This window comes from Salmo trutta, chromosome 4 (genome assembly GCF_901001165.1).
Source record: "Salmo trutta chromosome 4, fSalTru1.1, whole genome shotgun sequence".
Classification (NCBI taxonomy): Eukaryota; Metazoa; Chordata; class Actinopteri; order Salmoniformes; family Salmonidae; genus Salmo; species Salmo trutta.
Window position 1 is genome coordinate 68,725,674 of NC_042960.1, and position 21,554 is coordinate 68,747,227.

At 45.0% G+C, this 21,554-nt stretch overlaps 1 pseudogene; it reads right to left on the reverse strand.

Moving 5' to 3' along the window:
• Window positions 1-21,554, reverse strand: part of LOC115191446 (E3 ubiquitin/ISG15 ligase TRIM25-like) — a 52,590-nt pseudogene extending 31,036 nt beyond the window's left edge.

Sequence of the window (21,554 nt, forward strand, 5' to 3'; positions counted from 1 at the left end):
CTCAACAACATCGTGGACTCGGGTAGACATTTCCCATGTTCCTCTCTCTCCACCCCCTTTCTCAACCACATCTTGGACTCAGGTAGGGTACTCCTCCATTCTCAGATGAGAGAGACAGAAATGGTTGTCTCTGTGGTGTTTTTTTAGATAAAGACTTTCTCGTCCACCTGATAGAGAAGGACCAAGGATACGCTACACATGTGAGCAGGCTCTTCAGCAGCCCTGGTACAGTGAACACACACACCTTCTGGTACATATTGTTGTCCCCCAGCAGAGCCTGGCCCTCATGTTTCTCTCCCTCCCTCAGGATTGATGGACAAGTGTTGTTTTATGTTATTCACTCCAGACTACAACCGTATTTTCTTCCAAATATTTTTATACCACCCTATAGTTCCCATTACTGTGTTTAAAAAATGTCCATTTTAATGTACGAGAAATAGCTTGACCTGGCATCCTTTGGAGTCTAATATGTTGAGATAAGTGGTATTGAAAAGTATGACAGAATATATACTCTAACCTGTGATCTGTGGAAGAGGAGATATCTAGAGAGAAATTGTCAGTTGTAACCCATTCAGATGAGGATTTCCGCCCTCTATCAAAATATTACAAGTCATATGACCTTAAAAAGTGTTCAATAACAACCTTTGGTGTCTAAGATGTTGAGAAAGGTGTCATGGAAGTCTGACATGGAATATCATGCCTAACCCTAACCTGTGATAAATTAATGTACTGACACAATATCCTCCCTACCCACAATTCAGTAGTGGTCTTCAGTGAGGTGCACAGCTGCATGTTTCTGTCCTCCATGACTGGGAAAGATCCAGAAGACCCTACATCCATCTCATTAGATCAGAACAGAATGGATCAACAGTGGTTCATGTTTCTGGTTACATCCTAAATATATTGTGTTCATTGTTTTCACAGCCCGTTATGTCATGAGAATAAGGACAGGTGTCATATGATGGATTAAAACATGTTTGGAGAATTTGACATAGTGGTTCCCAACTTGACTTCTTTGACACATGCTGTACATCATGCGAACAATGCAGTTTAAAGACATTCACCTTTGGATAAATGTCTCGTATATCAGTCTACAAGGTTTTCATTGGAATCCATTAGGGAGTCACATGATGACTGGGACCCTACGAAAAAACCTGCTATTCAACATGTTTGGCTTGGAGTCTTGCATAGGCAGTTATCTAGCTGCTGTGGTGATGGCAGTAATACTGGAAGAGGTCCTGGGTAAACCCCAGGATGTAGAACACAGTTATCTAGCTGCTGTGGTGATGACAGTAATACTGGAGGAGGTCCTGGGTAAACCCCAGGATGTAGAACACAGTTATCTAGCTGCTGTGGTGATGGCAGTAATACTGGAGGAGGTCCTGGGTAAACCCCAGGATGTAGAACACAGTTATCTAGCTGCTGTGGTGATGACAGTAATACTGGAGGAGGTCCTGGGTAAACCCCAGGATGTAGAACACAGTTATCTAGCTGCTGTGGTGATGACAGTAATACTGGAGGAGGTCCTGGGTAAACCCCAGGATGTAGAACACAGTTATCTAGCTGCTGTGGTGATGACAGTAATACTGGAGGAGGATCCTGGGTAAACCCCAGGATGTAGAACACAGTTATCTAGCTGCTGTGGTGATGGCAGTAATACTGGAGGAGGTCCTGGGTAACCCCAGGATGTAGAACACAGTTATCTAGCTGCTGTGATGATGACAGTAATTAGGAACACAGAGGAACAACCTGACAACACATAGCAAAATAACAATAAAAACAAAGGGGGAGAAACCCACTAAAGTCATTACCATATTGTCATGTTGTAATGACAGGGAGAAACAATCTAACCTCTACAACACTACTTTAGATCTGGTCAAAAGAAGCCTAGTGCACTACGCAGGGAATAGGGAGCTATTTGGAACAGACACACTAACTCCTGTATGAAAATCTTTCTCTCCCTCATCTGTCTGATATATCTGCCCATTTCCTCTCCCCTCCTCCCTTTTCATTCTATTCTATCAGCCACACCACTAGCTCACCTCCACACAATCCATTTACAAGTTAAAGACACACCTTGGAATAAATAACAAAGGAAAACTATTACTACATGAAGTTTAGTGTTGTATTTTTTATTTCCCATCACCATAAATCATATTTAATCACTGAACAGTAGCAGACCTAACTTCATCTGTTCCTGACTCTGGATAGTGGATTAAAAAGACCATCAATCTCCAATGATATTAAAGTACTATTCTGAACATTACTGATATACTGAGTGGCAAGTCAAGATATCTGCTGGTTTTATTGTTTGGTCAATAGCACCACCTGCTGGACAGGTTAATGTTGCTGGACTGAGCAGTATGGGAGGATGAAAGATGACACATTTAGGGCCGGTTGCCTGGACATCTACATTGAACATGCTTTTAGTCCAGTACTAGGATTAATCTGTGTCTGGGAAACCAGACCATATACTTTAGTAGAAAGTAAGTGATTCCAGCTTGTAGTGGGCTGACTAGTCCTGAATTGTCCTTTTGTTCCTGGACCATTTTCCATGCAGCTCCAGGTGACAGAGAACACATCAATTAGGGCCGAGCCTACAAGCTGATCAATGATACTGAGGAGAATTACATAGAGACAGAGAACCAACTGAGGAACCATATCAATGGTTCTGAATGACAACCAATATACATCAACACCATACATCATGATTCATGGAAATGTACAAGATTAAAACATTGCACTATAATAAATATGAATACATTGAATTTTAATTCATAACATCTGAAGATCAAATCAGTGAAATCATTGTAGATAAAACAGAGTAGAATGAATCATCACATCTGGGGACCATCACCACCAGCATGACTAGTATCTATGTGGACCCTACTACAGTTTAACCAGCTCAGCTATAGACTACACCAGCATGACTAGTATCTATGTGGACCCTACTACAGTTAACCAGCTCAGCTATAGACTACACCAGCATGACTAGTATCTATGTGGACCCTACTACAGTTTAAACCAGCTCAGCTATAGACTACACCAGCATGACTAGTATCTATGTGGACCCTACTACAGTTTAACCAGCTCAGCTATAGACTACACCAGCATGACTAGTATCTATGTGGACCCTACTACAGTTTACCAGCTCAGCTATAGACTACACCAGCATGACTAGTATCTATGTGGACCCTACTACAGTTTAACCAGCTCAGCTATAGACTACACCAGCATGACTAGTATCTATGTGGACCCTACTACAATTTAACCAGCTCAGCTATAGACTACACCAGCATGACTAGTATCTATGTGGACCCTACTACAGTTTAACCAGCTCAGCTATAGACTACACCAGGCATGACTAGTATCTATGTGGACCCTACTACAGTTTTAACCAGCTCAGCTATAGACTACACCAGCATGACTAGTGTCTATGTGGGCCCTACTACAGTTTAACCAGCTCAGCCTATAGGACTACAACCAGCATGACTAGTATCTATGTGGACCCTACTACAGTTTAACCAGCTCAGCTATAGACTACACCAGCATGACTAGTATCTATGTGGGCCCTACTACAGTTTAACCAGCTCAGCTATAGACTACCCCAGCCTGACTAGTATCTATGTGGACCCTACTACAGTTTAACCAGCTCAGCTATAGACTACACCAGCATGACTAGTATCTATGTGGACCTACTACAGGTTTAACCAGCTCAGCTATAGACTACACCAGCATGACTAGTATCTATGTGGACCGTACTACAGTTTAACCAGCTCAAGCTATAGACTACACCAGCATGACTAGTATCTATGTGGACCCTACTACAGTTTAACCAGCTCAGCTATAGACTACACCAGCATGACTAGTATCTATGTGGACCCTACTACAGTTTAACTAACAACCCGCTCAGCTATAGACTACACCAGCATGACTAGTATCTATGTGGACCCTACTACAGTTTAACCAGCTCAGCTATAGACTACACCAGCATGACTAGTATCTATGTGGAACCCTACTACAGTTTAACCACTGCTAGCTATAGACTACACCAGCATGACTAGTATCTATGTGGACCCTACTACAGTTTAACCAGCTCAGCTATAGACTACACCAGCATGACTAGTATCTATGTGGACCTACTACAGTTTAACCAGCTCAGCTATAGACTACACCAGCATGACTAGTATCTATGTGGACCCTACTACAGTTTACTATCTCAGCTATAGACTACACCAGCATGACTAGTATCTATGTGGACCCTACTACAGTTTAACCAGCTCAGCTATAGACTACACCAGCATGACTAGTATCTATGTGGACCCTACTACAGTTTAACCAGCTCAGCTATAGACTACACCAGCATGACTAGTATCTATGTGGACCCTACTACAGTTTAACCAGCTCAGCTATAGACTACACCAGCATGACTAGTATCTATGTGGACCCTACTACAGTTTAACCAGCTCAGCTATAGACTACACCAGCAATGACTAGTATCTATGTGGACCCTACTACAGTTTAACCAGCTCAGCTATAGACTACACCAGCATGACTAGTATCTATGTGGACCCTACTACAGTTTAACCAGCTCAGCTATAGACTACACCAGCATGACTAGTATCTATGTGGACCCTACTACAGTTAACCAGCTCAGCTATAGACTACACCAGCATGGACTAGTATCTATGTGGACCCTACTACAGTTTAACCAGCTCAGCTATAGACTACACCAGCATGACTAGTATCTATGTGGACCCTACTACAATTTAACCAGCTCAGCTATAGACTACACCAGCATGACTAGTATCTATGTGGACCCTACTACAGTTTAACCAGCTCAGCTATAGACTACACCAGCATGACTAGTATCTATGTGGACCCTACTACAGTTTAACCAGCTCAGCTATAGACTACACCAGCATGACTAGTGTCTATGTGGGCCCTACTACAGTTTAACCAGCTCAGCTATAGACTACACCAGCATGACTAGTATCTATGTGGACCCTACTACAGTTTAACCAGCTCAGCTATAGACTACACCAGCATGACTAGTATCTATGTGGGCCCTACTACAGTTTAACCAGCTCAGCTATAGACTACCCCATGACTAGTATCTATGTGGACCCTACTACAGTTTAACCAGCTCAGCTATAGACTACACCAGCATGACTAGTATCTATGTGGACCCTACTACAGTTTAACCAGCTCAGCTATAGACTACACCAGCATGACTAGTATCTATGTGGACCGTACTACAGTTTAACCAGCTCAGCTATAGACTACACCAGCATGACTAGTATCTATGTGGACCCTACTACAGTTTAACCAGCTCAGCTATAGACTACACCAGCATGACTAGTATCTATGTGGACCCTACTACAGTTTAACCCGCTCAGCTATAGACTACACCAGCATGACTAGTATCTATGTGGACCCTACTACAGTTTAACCAGCTCAGCTATAGACTACACCAGCATGACTAGTATCTATGTGGACCCTACTACAGTTTAACCAGCTCAGCTATAGACTACACCAGCATGACTAGTATCTATGTGGACCCTACTACAGTTTAACCAGCTCAGCTATAGACTACACCAGCATGACTAGTATCTATGTGGACCCTACTACAGTTTAACCAGCTCAGCTATAGACTTACACCAGCATGACTAGTATCTATGTGGACCCTACTACAGTTTACCCAGCTCAGCTATAGACTACACCCGCATGACTAGTATCTATGTGGACCCTACTACAGTTTAACCAGCTCAGCTATAGACTACACCAGCATGACTAGTATCTATGTGGACCCTACTACAGTTTAACCAGCTCAGCTATAGACTACACCAGCATGACTAGTATCTATGTGGACCCTACTACAGTTTAACCAGCTAAGCTATAGACTTCACCAGCATGACTAGTATCTATGTGGACCCTACTACAGTTTAACCAGCTCAGCTATAGACTACACCAGCATGACTAGTATCTATGTGGACCCTACTACAGTTTAACCAGCTCAGCTATAGACTACACCAGCATGACTAGTATCTATGTGGACCCTACTACAGTTTAACCAGCTCAGCTATAGACTACACCAGCATGACTAGTATCTATGTGGACCCTACTACAGTTTAAACCAGCTCAGCTATAGACTACACCAGCATGACTAGTATCTATGTGGACCCTACTACAGTTTAAACCAGCTCAGCTATAGACTACACCAGCATGACTAGTATCTATGGGGACCCTACTACAGTTTAACCAGCTAAGCTATAGACTTCACCAGCATGACTAGTATCTATGTGGACCCTACTACAGTTTAACCAGCTCAGCTATAGACTACACCAGCATGACTAGTATCTATGTGGACCCTACTACAGTTTAACCAGCTTCAGCTATAGACTACACCAGCATGACTAGTATCTATGTGGACCCTACTACAGTTTAACCAGCTCAGCTATAGACTACACCAGCATGACTAGTATCTATGTGGACCCTACCACAGTTTAACCAGCTCAGCTATAGACTACACCAGCATGACTAGTATATATGTGGACCCTACTACAGTTTAACCAGCTCAGCAGTACCAGAGAGATAAAACCCAGGATAGAGGGGGCTGAGTGAATGTGGTCTGGACTCTGTGGAGGAGGGGTCATTGTGTCAGAGACACTGTAGAAGGACAGAGTACCTGCCTTGTGATCCAGGTACACTCCTACTCTGGAGGACTGAGGGCCTGATACTTTAGTCTCAACATCATTGTGGTATGAAACAATAACCACCTCTAGAGCACTTTAAGCTCCAGGACTTGTTATTGTATCCAAATATATTACCTCTCTCTGTTCTGCTGATGTCTTTATATGAGACTGCAGTAACAACACCACCACTCCACTCCACCTCCCAGTAACAGCGTCCAGACAGACCCTCTCTACACAGAACCTGCAACGTGTTGGTAAATCTGTCTGGATGGTCAGGATATGGTTGGACTTGGCGTGTAGTGGTCACCTTTCTGTTGCCTTCAGACAGAGAGAGGTATGTGCCTGCTGTGTTTGGGTCCAGTGTGAGTTGACAGGAATCTGGGAGAAGAGCAGAGCAGAGACCAATGAGGGGAGTCAGAACAATAAGTTAAGTCAGATACTGTATCTACCCTGTCTTTGATTAGAGCACAGCAGAGATCAAATCAGAGAAATATGAGGAGTCAGATAGATACCCAGTCTTTGATTAGATCTACTATTGCTATATATTTCTAGAGGGATTGTTAGGAGTGTCAGTAAAAAGAGACTGTTAGTTACTTCATAATAAAGAGACTCACATTGTAACAACTGTTCTCTGGTCTTGGGCTCTTGAGGCAGTACAACATCCACTATATTCACTACAGACACACAAACACATTGACAGAGAGAGGGAATGTTATCATCATACCATATTCCACATTGATATGACTAGTAGGGAACTTTCAATGGTCTAAAGTTGATGTTCTTATTGTTTTCAACACACCTGTAGTGGAGATCTTGGTCCATTCTCCTTTAAGGAAGTCTTCTAGTTTCTCTCTCAGTTCAGACACAGTCTTACTCACATCTCCAAAGTACTGAAGAGGACGGACAACGGTGCTGGGTAAGTCTGATGATACACTGATACTGGAGACAGACTGATAGCTCTGGAGAGAGAGAGAGATAGAGAGAGGGACGGAGGGACTCAGAGAAAGGGACAGAGGGACACAGAGAGAGGGACACCGAGAGAGAGGGACAGAGACCCAGAGAGAGGGGGACACAGAGAGAGGGACAGAGAGACACAGAGAGAGGGACAGAGGGACACAGAGAGAGAGACAAAGAGAAGAGAGGGACAGAGAGACCCAGAGAGAGAGGGACAGAGAGAGAGGGACAGAGGGACACAGAGGGACACGAGAGAGACACAGAGGGACAGAGAGAGAGGGACGCAGGAGAGAGAGGGACAGATAGAGACCCCGAGAAAGAGGGACAGAGAGAGGGACAGAGGGACAGGAGAGGGACACAGAGAGAGAGGGAGCAGAGGTACACAGAGAGAGAGGGGAGAGGGACAGAAGGAGGAGGGACAGTGAGAGGGACAGAGAGAGAGAAGAACAGAGAAGAAAGAGAGAGGGGACAGAGAGGGAGAGGGAAAGAGAGAGAGAAAAGTACACAGAGAAAGGGGCAGGGGGACCACAGAGAAAGGACAGGGGTACACGAGAAAGGGACAGAGGGAGAGAGGACAGAGAGAGAGAGAGGGACAACAGAGAGAGGAGAGAGAAGAGAGGGACAGAGAGAGAGAGGGACAGAAGAGAGAGAGAGTAGGGACAGAGAGAGAGAGAGAGACAGAGAGAGAGAGAGAGGACAGAGAGAGAGAGAGAGAGAGGACAGAGAGAGAGGACAGAGAGAGAGGGACAGAGAGAGAGAGAGAGGGACACAGAGAGAGAGAGGGAGGACAGAGAGAGAGAGAGAGAGAGGACACAGAGAGAGAGAGGACACAGAGAGAGAGAAGACACAGAGAGAGAAGGACACAGAGAGAGAGAAGGAGACAGAGAGAGAGAGGACACAGAGAGAGAGAGAGGGACACAGAGAGAGAGAGGGACACAGAGAGAGAGAGAGAGGGACACACAGAGAGAGAGGGACGCACAGAGAGAGAGAGAGGACGCACAGAGAGAGAGAGGGACGCACAGAGAGAGAGAGGGACGCACAGAGAGAGGGACGCACAGAGAGAGAGAGGGACGCACAGAGAGAGAGAGAGGGACGCACAGAGAGAGAGAGAGGGACACAGAGAGAGAGAGGGACACAGAGAGAGAGAGAGGGGCACAGAGAGGACACAGAGAGAGAGAGGGACAGAGAGGGACACAGAGAGGGACCAAGAGGGACAGAGAGGACAGAGAGGTACAGAGAGGGACAGAGAGGGACAGAGAGAGAGTGGGACACAGAGAGAGAGGGACACAGAGAGGGATAGAGAGTGAGGGACAGCGAGATATGGACAGCGAGAGAGGTACAGCGAGAGAGGGTACAGCAAGAGAGAGAGAGGGACAGCGAGAAGAGGGACAGCAAGAGAAGAGAGAGAAAAAGCAAGAGAGAGAGAAGAGAGAGAGATAGAGCGAGGGACAGCGAGAGAGAGAGGGACAGCGAGAGAGAGAGGGACAAAGCGAGAAGAGAGAGGGACAGCGAGAGAGAGAGGGACAGAGAGAGAGAGGGACAGAGAGAGAGAGGGACAGAGAGAGAGAGGTACAGAGAGAGAGAGGGACAGAGAGAGAGAGAGGAAGGGACAGAGAGAGAGAGGGACAGAGAGAGAGAGGGACAGAGAGAAGAGAGGGACAGCGAGAGAGGGAGAGGGACAGCAAGAGAGAGAGAGAGAGGGACAGCAAGAAGATAGAGAGAGAAGGACAATATAATGATTGAGAGTTTCACATTAAGTTTAATTTCATATCACATGCAGAAGGCAGTTTAGTTACCTGGAGGAAATGGATGTGATCCTCTGTGTGTGAGAGCTGCTTCCAGCTCAGGGCTTCTCTTCCTCAGCTCAGCTATCTCCTGCTTCAGTTGCTCCAGGACTCCTTCAGCTTGACTCACTTGAGCCTTCTCTTGGGCTCTGATCAGCTCCTTCACCTCAGAGCTCCTTCTCTCAATGGGCGGATCAGCTCAGTAAAGATCTGATCACTGTCCCTCCACTGCTGCCTGTGCAGAGCGCTGTTGAGAGAGAGAGCGAGATACAGAGGACGAGGACGAGAGAGAGACAGAGTGAGAGAGAGCGAGAGAGCGCGAGAGAGAGACACGAGAGAGAGTGAGACACAGAGAGAGAGTGAGACACAGAGAGAGAGTGAGACACAGAGAGAGAGTGAGACACAGAGAGAGAGAGAGAGAGACAAAGAGGGACAGAGAGAGAGAGACACAGAGGCACAGAGAGAGAGAGACACACAGAGAGAGAGACACAGAGAGAGAGAGACACACAGAGAGAGAGAGGGACAGAGACACACAGAGAGAGAGAGAGACACAGAGAGAGAGAGAGAGAGACACACAGAGAGACACACAGAGAGAGAGACACAGAGAGAGAGACACAGAGAGAGAGAGACGGAAAGAGGAGAGAGACGGACAGAGAGAGAGACAGGGACACAGAGAGGGACAGGGACAGAGAGAGGGACAGGGACAGAGAGAGGGACAGAGACAAAGAGAGAGACTTGCCATCCTCATTAAAGTAACACCCCCCCTCCTAAAAACACATTACGTGCCACCACATCCTCCACATAATCTCATTATACAATACCCAACACACAGTAAATACACAATCCAGCACTACATTCCAACCCGTACATCCAACCCCTCCTCTCCAGTCGTACAGACAGACCCTCCTCTCCAGCCGTACAGACAGCCCCTCCTCTCCAGCCGTACAGACAGCCCCTCCTCTCCAGCCTGTACAGACAGCTCCTCCTCTCCAGCCGTACAGACAGCCCCTCCTCTCCAGCCGTACAGACAGCCCCTCTTCTCCAGCCGTACAGACAGCCCCCCTGAGCCCCCATACCTCCTGAACATCTCCACACTGTTGATCATTTTCTAAAACTCAAACTCAACCCTTAGGAGTGAACAGTACAGTACAAACAGAAATGTGCATCCTGTAGGCACAAACTCCAAAACGTTTGGGACATTAAAGTCCATGGAGAATAAGAGCACCTCCTCCCAGCTGCCCACTGCTCTGAGGCTAGGAAACTCTGTCACCACCAATAAATCCAGTATAATGGAGAATTTCAATAAGCATTGTTCTACGGCTGGCCATGCTTTCCACCCTGGCTACCCCAACCCCGGTCAACAGCACTGTAACCCCCCACAGCAACTCACCCAAGCCTCCCCAATTTTCTCCTTCACCCAAATCCAGACAGCTGATGTTCTGAAAGAGCTGCAAAATCTGGACCCCTACAAAATCAGCTGGCTTGACAATCTCGGACCCTTTCTTCTAAACATATCACTGTCATTGCTGCAACCCCTATTATTAGCCTGTTCAACCTCTCTTTCGTATCGTCTGAGATCTCTAAAGATTGGAAAGCTGCCGCGGTCATCCCCCTCTTCAAAGGGGGACACTCTCTAGACCCAAACTGCTACAGACCTATATCTATCCTAACCTGCCTTTCTAAGGTCTTTAAAGCCAAGTAACAAACAGATTCCGACCATTTCCAATCCCACCGTACCTCTCTCCGCTATGCAATCTATTTTCAGAGCTGGTCATGGGTGCACCTCAGCCACGCTCAAGGTACTAAACGATATCATAACCGCCATCGATAAGAGACAGTACTGTGCAGCCGTATTCATCGACCTGGCCAAGGCTTTCGACTCTGTCAATCACCACATTCTTATTGGCAGACTCAACAGCCTTGGTTTCTCTAATGACTGCCTCGCCTGGTTTACCAACTACTTGTCAGATAGAGTTCAGTGTGTCAAATCGGGGGGCCAGTTGTCCGGACCTCTGGTAGTCTCTATGGGGGTACCACAGGGATCTAATCTCGGGCCAACTCTTTTCTCTGTATACATCAATGATGTCGCTCTTGCTGCTGGTGATTCTCTGATCCACCTCTACGCAGACGACACCATTCTGTATACCTCTGGCCCTTCTTTGGACACTGTGTTAGCTACCCTCCAGACGAGCTTCAATGCCATACAACTCTCCTTCCGTAGCCTCCAACTGCTCTTAAACGCAAGTAAAACTAAATGCATGCTGTTCAATCGATCGCTGCCCACACCTGCCTGCCCGTCCAGCATCACCACTCTGGACGGTTCTGACTTAGAATATGTGGACATCTACAAATACCTGGGTGTCTGGTTAGACTGTAAACTCTCATTCCAGACTCACATTAACTTCTTGCCGTTCCCCTAGGATAGGGGGCGCCACAGCGCATTTTGGAAAAAAATCGTTCCCATTTCAACGGCCTACTAATCAAAGTCAGAAGCTAAGACATGCATATACTTATTTTATATGGATAGAAAACACCCTAAATTTTCTAAAACTGTTTGAATGGTGTCTGTGAGTATAGCAGAACTCGTATGGCAGTCAAAACCCCGAGACCGATTGAACCAGGAAGTGGAAATCTGAATTGTGGACTCGACTTCACAGCCTTCCCTATAAATCACAACGTAAAAAAATGAAAATTGAGCACTTTCCAGTGCTTCCACTAGATGTCCCCAGTCTTTACAAAGTGTTTTGAGGGTTCTACGGTAGAAACTCAGTGAAAGAGACGATGTGGCAATTGGTCACAGTCGGAGGGCCATGAGCATTGTGACGTTGGCGGCCGTGTCTGCCCCCACCTTTGGAAGTTTTTTGAAACACAATGAAATCGTCCCACTTGAATCTGATTGGCTTTCTTGTTGAAACAGGCCCTGACGATGTCTTGATACAACGTTTGACATGTTTGAACGACCCTAATTTACCGTAAACAGTCATTTTGCGTTAGACAGCTGCCGCCCACGGATCGACTTTTGATTACAGCCTTAGGACGCGCTAACAAGCGGAAGCTAATGGAACATAAAGCATGGACTTTTTCGACCGAAAATACATTTGTCATGGACCTGGGACATCGGGAAGGGATTTCTGATGAAGACAACTAAAGGTGAGGGATTATTGGCGATATTATACAATATCAGATGTTATGTGTTCAAATGTTCAAAGATGGCGCCGAGTTAGGTTTTCGAGCTCAATTTCTGGGTATCGCATCCCATTTGATCTCAAAGTGTGATTACCCTGTAAAGTTAATTTAAAATCTGTTTTGACTGGTGTTTTCAAGAGATATTCATCTATAAATCTTAGATTGACAATATATTAAAAAAATCGTTTTCGAATAGTAATTTATAAATTGTAGCAGTGTTTACCGGGACGCATTATATGGGAAAATAGTTAGTCAACCTCAGGTGCCGATGTAAAATGCTGTTTTTATATAGAAATATGACCTTTATTGAACAAAAGATTGCATGCTGTGTGTAACATGATGTCCTAGGTGTGTCATCTGATGAAGTTTGTAAAAGGTTAGTGCTGCATTTAGCTGTTTTTTGCCTATATGTGATGCGTGTGCTTGGTTGGAAAATTCATATGATGCGATTTTTACAAAGTACTCCTCTAACATAATCTAATATTGTGCTTTTCCTGTAAAACCTTTTTGAAATCGGACAACGAGGGTCGATTCAAGAGAGGTGTATCTATAAAACGATATGAGACAGCCCTATATTTGAAAAAAAAAAAATATTGAATTTCGTTATGCTAATGTCGCTAGGAGTTTTCGCTGGAAAATGATCCCGCTAACGGGATGAGACATTCAAGAGGTTAAGCATCTCCAATCCAAAATTAAATCTGGAATCGGCTTCCTTTTTCACAACAAAACATCTTTCATTCATGCTGCCAAACATACCCTCGTAATACTGACTATCCTACCGATCCTCGACTTCGGCAATATAATTTACAAAATAGCCTTCAACACTCTAATCAGCAAACTGGATGCAGTCTATCACAGTGCCATCCGTTTTGTCACCAAAGCCCCATATACTACCCACCACTGCGACCTTTATGGTCTCGTTGGCTGGCCCTCTCTGCGTATTCGTCGCCAAACCCACTGGCTCCAGGTCATCTATAAGTCTCTGCTAGGTAAAGCCCCGCCTTAACTCAGCTCACTGGTCACCATAGCAGCACCCACTCGTAGCACGTGCTCCAGCAGGTAGATTTCACTGGTCACCCCCAAAGCCAATTCCTCCTTCGGCAGCCTTTCCTTCCAGTTCTCTGCTGCCAATGACTGGAACGAACTACAAAATCTCTGAAGCTGGAGACTCATATCTCCCTCACTAGCTTTAAACACCAGCTGTCAGAGCAGCTCACAGATCACTGCACCTGTACATAGCTCTGTAAACATCCCATCCAACTACCTCATCGCTATGATGTTATTTATTTATTTTTGCTCCTTTGCACCCCAGTATCTCTACATGCACATTCATCTTTTGCACATCGATCACTCCAGTGTTTTTGCTAAATTGTAATTATTTCGCCACCACGGCCTATTTATTAACTTACCTCCTTTACCTTACCTCATTTGCACAACTGTATATAGACCTTTCTATTGTGTTATTGCTACTGTATTATTGACTGTACGTTTGTTTATTCCATGTGTAACTCTGTGTTGTTGTTTGTGTCGCACTGCTTTGCTTTATCTTGGCCAGGTCACAGTTGTAAATGAGAACTTGTTCTCAACTGGCCTACCTGGTTAAATAAAGGTGAAATAAAATAAACAGTAATGGCATTACCCGGCAACACAGAAAAAACATGATGAACAGTCTGTCATTGTAGAAAACGGACACCCCTCCCCAACTCCCAGGTCAACCCGAGCCAATCAGCTATTGGTGTCCAGGGCTCCACATAATACCGTCCACTGTATGACCCCTGACCTTTCCAGCACTGGGAGCTTATGAGCACCCTCCACCTATACCCTGCCATGCTCTCAGCCCCCACCCCCTGCCACTGATGCCCCTTCACTCCTGCTAAGCCCACCTCTGTACGGTACAGTAGCCTCTGTGCTGCTTTGAGTCAGAACGCTGCCACCCTGCTCTCCAGGTCCACCAAACCCAGTGATCAGTGGCTCCTCCCATACCCACAGCCCAGGCACCACACCCCCCTCTTGTGTGGGTCTCAGCAGCTGCCCTCCTCAGTACTGCAGCATCGAAATCAGAGACCCCTGCTGTATTGAGTCTCTCCGGCCGCATGATCAAGTTCTGCTGATCCAGCCACAAACCCAATTCCATTTCCATAAATGGCACCAAAAAATGTCTACCTTTTATTTTACCACTAAAACCTGTTCTTAGGACCAAGCCATAAAAAATATATTATAATAATAATGATAACTAGTTTACGTTTTAACTACCAGCAATTGGTAACAGCATTGTACGCTGCCCAAACTTACATCATTACAAATAGGTTATCCTGATTAAAATGGTGTAGAACTTCAAACCATTAAATAAATACATCTATTACAGATAATTGGAGAAATAAACATGTCCCTATTTCCCCAAAACAATGGCAGTCTGAAAGTTATAACAGCAGTCTTTTATTTAACCAGCTTACCATTTATCTACGACCATTTGACTTTGTGTTTAACATTTAGTGGTTTGTAATCTAGTGGTTAAGAACGTTGGGCAGTAACTGAAAGGTGGCTGGTTCGAATCCCCGAGCAGACTAGGTGAAAAATCTGTAAATCGCCTTTTTTAGGCAGATTTGGGCTCTTAATACTCGTGGCTCTGGATAAGAGTGTCTGCTAAATGACTCACATGTAAATGTAAACTAGACCTCTGTGAAAGGTGGCAGGTAGTCTAGTGGTTAGAGGGTTTGGCCGGGCGACAGGTAGTCTAGTGGTTAGAGCGTTTGGCCGGGCTGCAGGTAGTCTAGTGATTAGAGCGTTTGGCTGGGCAGCAGGTAGCCTAGTGGTTAGAGCGTTTGCTGGGCAGCAGGTAGTCTAGTGGTTAGAGCGTTTGGCCGGGCAGCAGGTAGTCTAGTGGTTAGAGTGTAGAGGTGGCAAGTAGCCTAGTGGTTAGAGTGTAGAGGTGGCAAGTAGCCTAGTGGTTAGAGTGTAGAGGTGGCAGGTAGCCTAGTTGTTAGAGTGTAGAGGTGGCAGGTAGTCGTGAGAGTGTAGAGGTGGCAGGTAGCCTAGTTGTTAGAGTGTAGAGGTGGCAGGTAGTCTAGTGGTAAGAGTGTAGAGGTGGCAGGTAGGTTTGTGGCTTCCTGTTAAGGCAAGGGCTGATTTCAAGGTTTTACTGCTAACCTACAAAGCATTACATGGGCTTGCTCCTACCTATCTTTCCGATTTGGTCCTGCCGTACATACCTACACGTACGCTACGGTCACAAGACGCAGGCCTCCTAATTGTCCCTAGAATTTCTAAGCAAACGGCTGGAGGTAGGGCTTTCTCCTATAGAGCTCCATTTTTATGGAATGGTCTGCCTACCCATGTGAGAGACGCAGACTCAGTCTCAACCTTTAAGTCTTTACTGAAGACTTATCTCTTCAGTAGGTCCTATGATTAAGTATAGTCTGGCCCAGGAGTGTGAAGGTGAACGGAAAGGCTGGAGCAACGAACCGCCCTTGCTGTCTCTGCCTTGTCGGTTCCCCTCTTCCCACTGGGATTCTCTGCCTCTAACCCTTTTACAGGGGCTGAGTCACTGACTTACTGGTGTTCTTCCATGCCGTCCATGGGAGGGGTGCGTCACTTGAGTAGGTTGAGCCACTGACGTGGTCTTCCTGTCTGGGTTGGCGCCCCCCCTTGGGTTGTGCCGTGGCGGAGATCTTTGTGGGCTATACTCGGCCTTGTCTCGGACGGTAAGTTGGTGGTTGTAGATATCCCTCTAGTGGTGTGGGGGCTGTGCTTTGGCAAAGTGGGTGGGGTTATATCCTGCCTGTTTGGCCCTGTCCGGGGGTATCATCGGATGGGGCCACAGTGTCTTCTGATCCCTCCTGTCTCAGCCTCCAGTATTTATGCTGCAGTAGCTTATGTGTCGGGGGGCTAGGGTCAGTCTGTTACATCTGGAGTATTCTCTTGTCTTATCCGGTGTCCTGTGTGAATGTAAATTGCTCTCTCTAATTCTCTCTTTCTCTCTTTCTTTCTTTCTCTCGGAGGACCTGAGCCCTAGGACCATGCCTCAGGACTACCTGGCATGATGACTCCTTGCTGTCCCCAGTCCACCTGGCCATGCTGCTGCTCCAGTTTCAACTGTTCTGCCTGCGGCTACGGAACCCTGACCTGTTCACCGACGTGCTTGTTGCACCCTCGACAATTACTATGATTATTTATTATTTGACCATGCTGGTCATTTACGAACATTTTAACATCTTGACCATGTTCTGTTATAATATCCACCCGGCACAGCCAGAAGAGGACTGGCCACCCCTCATAGCCTGGTTCCTCTCTAGGTTTCTTCCTAGGTTTTGGCCTTTCTCAGGAGTTTTTCCTAGGGAGTTTTTCCCAGCCACCGTGCTTCTTTCACATGCATTGCTTGCTGTTTGGGGTTTTAGGCTGGGTTTCTGTACAGCACTTTGAGATTTCAGCTGATGTACGAAGGGCTATATAAATAAATTTGATTTGATTTGATTTGATTTAGAGCGATCGGCCAGTAACCAAAAGGTTGCTGGATCGAATCCCCGAGTTGACAAGGTAAAAATCTGTCATTCTGACCCTGAACAAGGCAGTTGGATACTTGTACTTGACCTAAACTAATCTGAACTGTTTTATGCTTCCATCTATTGGAATTATTTAGCAACTGCAGCAGTACTGAATAAAGTGTATATCCTTACTAAAGTAGTATTGACTCAGAATTGTAAAATGTTCTAGTATTTTTCTTATTAATTCCTGAGATCAGTCTCAAACCTGCCCACGCCAATTGCTGGACTTTCACATAGAGGTTACTATGTCACCCTTCAAACCACATTTAACATATAAAACAAATGAGTCTTGTTTATCAAGTGTTCTGCCTTGCAATAATAATATAAATAAAATAACTAATAAAAGCAAATGCTTACATAGGTTTAATTTAAAAAATAACAAATGTTTTTAGTACTAAAATGGTATTTACTAACATAATTTATTACTAAAATAGTTGTAGGCTACCCTACCCTAGAATTAGGGTTCAGGCTAAAATAGGTTATTCGTAGGGTTAGAGTTTCTGTTCAGCACTTCGTGACATCTGCTGATGTAAAAAGGGCTTCATAAATACATTTGATTGATTTTTAGGTTCAGGGTATTTAAAGAGAAAAACTGTATGGGTTTATCTCTCTTGCTCCTCCCTGTGGTCTTCTGTGGGTACTACATACGTCATTCACCACACTTGATATACTCATAATCTGAGGTAGCAACTGTGTCAGAGCTACAAATCAATGAGCTCTACCTATCCATTTGGTTTACAACTCAGTGAACCTGCGCAGCATTCTCTCTATTTGATGCCTACGAACCAACAGATTTCAATGATTATCATATTACCCAGCAGCCATTTAGAAACAACAAATCTGTTTAAATCGGCCACATCTTGAAAAAGAGGACAGGGACATACGTTTTGTTTAGGTTTTAAACCTTTTCTGAAATAAAATTTGTTTAAACATGTTTAACGTTTGATGTCTTTGCACCAACCATCTCTTCTACTCACTAACACTGTAGGTCACTACAATGTGTAACCAGGTGAACAGTGAGCTTCCTCACCAAGTAGCTGTAACCTAGTTAATAATAAGTTACCTGAGGTAAACCTACAAGGTTAACGTGGTCTGGAAGAGAATTACTTCAAACCCACAGCAAACAGCTGGGACATATGCTAATATTATATATATTTAATCACTTGGCTCCTTGGCGGATAGTTTCATCAGAAAATATTTGTAAAAATGTCCACACTATGTGTGCTAACAAACCCTGTGTACCACCCCTCCCCTGTTTAACCTTGAATTTAGTTCAGAAAACCACTTGGAAATTGACCAAAACGAACCAACTCTTTACGGATCTGTTCGTCCGTAATAACGGAGACAGATTAGACACCGCTACTCTTGTTGAAATCAGCACCAACACCCCCCTCACATAAATCATACTGGTAACTAGCCGGGCAACAAGACTCACCTTTACATTACCACAACCACAGCCTTGTTCATTCTGGATACAGAGTGTATATGTTCCTCTCCCACCTGTTCACCGACCATGATCAATAATTCCTCCACACCATTCTCCAGAACACCTGAAGAGACAGTGTTTCTTCTCCACTCAGTTGAGGACATCACACCTCCCTAACAAACTACCCTACTCCCCCCTCAACTCTAACCGATAAACAGTGGAAACTAACAAATAAACCCGTTACAACTACAAAATACATTTGGAAAATACAAAAAAGAATAGTAGCCTCCTCAGGAACCACAAAACCCTCAAATAACACCTTCTTCTTCTATGATATAATGGTGGTCCTCAAACCAACGTTAAAGGTGCATGGCGCCACCTACTGTGCTGGAGTGTGTTCAATCACGGTTTACACCATTTCTAAATCCTCCTACCTAACTCAGTACTTCTGAGAAAGTAAAAAAGAGTCCTACTAACTTCTAATAGACCCTCCCCCATCCCCCAAATCCCTTCCAACCCCTCCCAACCCCATCCAACCTCAATGACCCTACACTTCAATCTTTCCCTCTCTTCAACATCCTTACAACAATCTAACAACACATGCTCCACCGTTTCATTGACAATACCCTCCAGACACAAACCATTCACATGCTGCCAACCAGATGTAAGGACCAGTTCAATGTACAATGTCCTAAGCACAATCGAGTAAACATCACCTCTTCCTTCCTAATCTGACCTTTGAACCTTGGTCCACCAACCTTTAGAGGACATATAAATGCCGTCCCTTGTGCTCAGAGTCCCATCTCTTCTGCCACACATCTATCAAAATGTCTCTGATCTTACATTTGTCCTCACCTCTACCCAGTGGAACATTAATATATATTATATTGTTTTAAAGCTCTTTTAGCTAACTGGTCTACAATTTCATTCCCTTCCACACCTGAATGTGCTGGGACCCAGCAGAATCTCACTACTACACCCATTCTCTCATTTCTCCATAATAACATTGATACCTACAACTGTCCAACCAAAACCACTGTCTTGTCTACTAGTATATTCCCAACAGTCATCTAGAACAGTAGCAGTGGGATGCTCAACCTCACAGCCTTGCAACCCAATAAGCTAATGACAATTTATTACGCCGTATACCCAAAGGCATCTCACCTGCCTCCACTAGTAAGACACATACAGATGTTGATTTAAATGCACCAATACATATCCTTAAAGCTATATACTGGATTCTGTCCAGCTTAAGTCTTTGCCGCTGTTCCATAAACTATCCCCCGTAATCAATTGTCATCCTGATCAGAGCTCTATAAATATCCATCAACGATTGTCTGTCAGCACCCATTCATAATCAGAGACCCACACAACCAACAACCACGAAAGTGATGGAATCAGAGAGAGAGACATCGTTACAACACTGTACATAGCCATAATATAACGTTTCTTCTTCTTTGGAGTTTAACGGCGGTTGGCATCCAATAGGTTGTATTACCGCCCCCAACTGGACATAATATAAATATTTTACTTTGTCATACAAAATGGGAAAAGGAACATTTCATATTTTTTCAAATAATAAAACACCCTTCCAACTAACCCTACACTCATTAAAAACCCACTACCCCATTCCACTACTTTGACCCTATCTGCTCCTGCACCATGCCAACTAACCCTACAGTCATTAAAAACCCACTACCCCATTCCACTACTTTGACCGTATCTGCTCCTGCACCATGCCAACGACCTGGGAGGATGGGACACCACCACTCAACACACCCTGTAACAGCAGTCTGATAGGGGTCCAGACATAGTAGGATTGGAGAAGGTCCCCTCTATTTCTCTCTCTCTCTGATTGGAGGAGACAGGTAAAATGGTGTGTCTCCTCTGGTCAACAATACTCACCTTGAAAGACTCCACAGCCTGTTGGAGCTCCTTCAGCTCTTCTCTCTCCTGGAATCTCTGCTGGACCTTCTGCTGACTCATCCCCAGCTGCCTCTGTGGAGAATCACTCTTCAATGAGCTATCAAGCTTTATTAGTCCAGTAGATCAACAGTATTGTAATGTGACATAGGGCCCATAGAGAGGAAGGTCTACAATCCTGAGGAAGTCCCGTAACAATTATATTATGTTGCTATGTGAATGATTATAGTTTTATGGTAGGCCTACATGATACATTTGGAGAATCTGGGTTATCATATCTATATAATCAAGGTTTGTGTCCATATTTGTTCCGCTGAGGATCCATTTCATTTGATTGATCTCATATTCAAACAGCCTTAGTTCCTATATCTTTTTCTTTGTATATCAGACAGTCACCAACAAGTTGTTCTGGCCTTACCTGTTTCTCAGTCCTCTCTGCTGCAGCTGACACTGTATCATGGCCTTTATGTTCATCCATTGTGCACAGATAACAGATACACTGTTGATCGGTACGACAGTAAACCTCCAGCAGTTTGTCATGATGAGAGCAGATCTTCTCCTGTAGTTGTGCGGTGGCTTTGACCAGCTTGTGCTTCTTCAAAGCAGGAAATTCATAGTGAGGTTGGAGGTGAGTCTCACAGTAAGAGGCCAGACATGCCAGACAGGACATGAGGGCTTTCTGCTTTCTGGTCCCAGTGCAGAAATCACACACCACATCTCCAGGTCCAGCATAGCACAGAGCAGGAGGAGGAGCAGCCTGGAGTCCTGTCTTCCTCAGTTTCTCCACCATCTCAGCCAACATGTTATTTTTCCTCAGAGTTGGCCTTGTAGTGAAGGTCTCTCTGCACTGAGGACAGCTATAGACCCCTTTCAGAACATCCTGATCCCAGCAGCCCTCAATACAGATTCTACAGTAATTGTGTCCACAGGCTGTAGGACGGCTCCTTCAGTAGATCCAGACAGACAGAACAACAGAACTGGTCCTGCTGGTCCAGCAGAACTCCCTGCTGAGCCATTTGAACGGTTGTTCACTCTCACACAGACA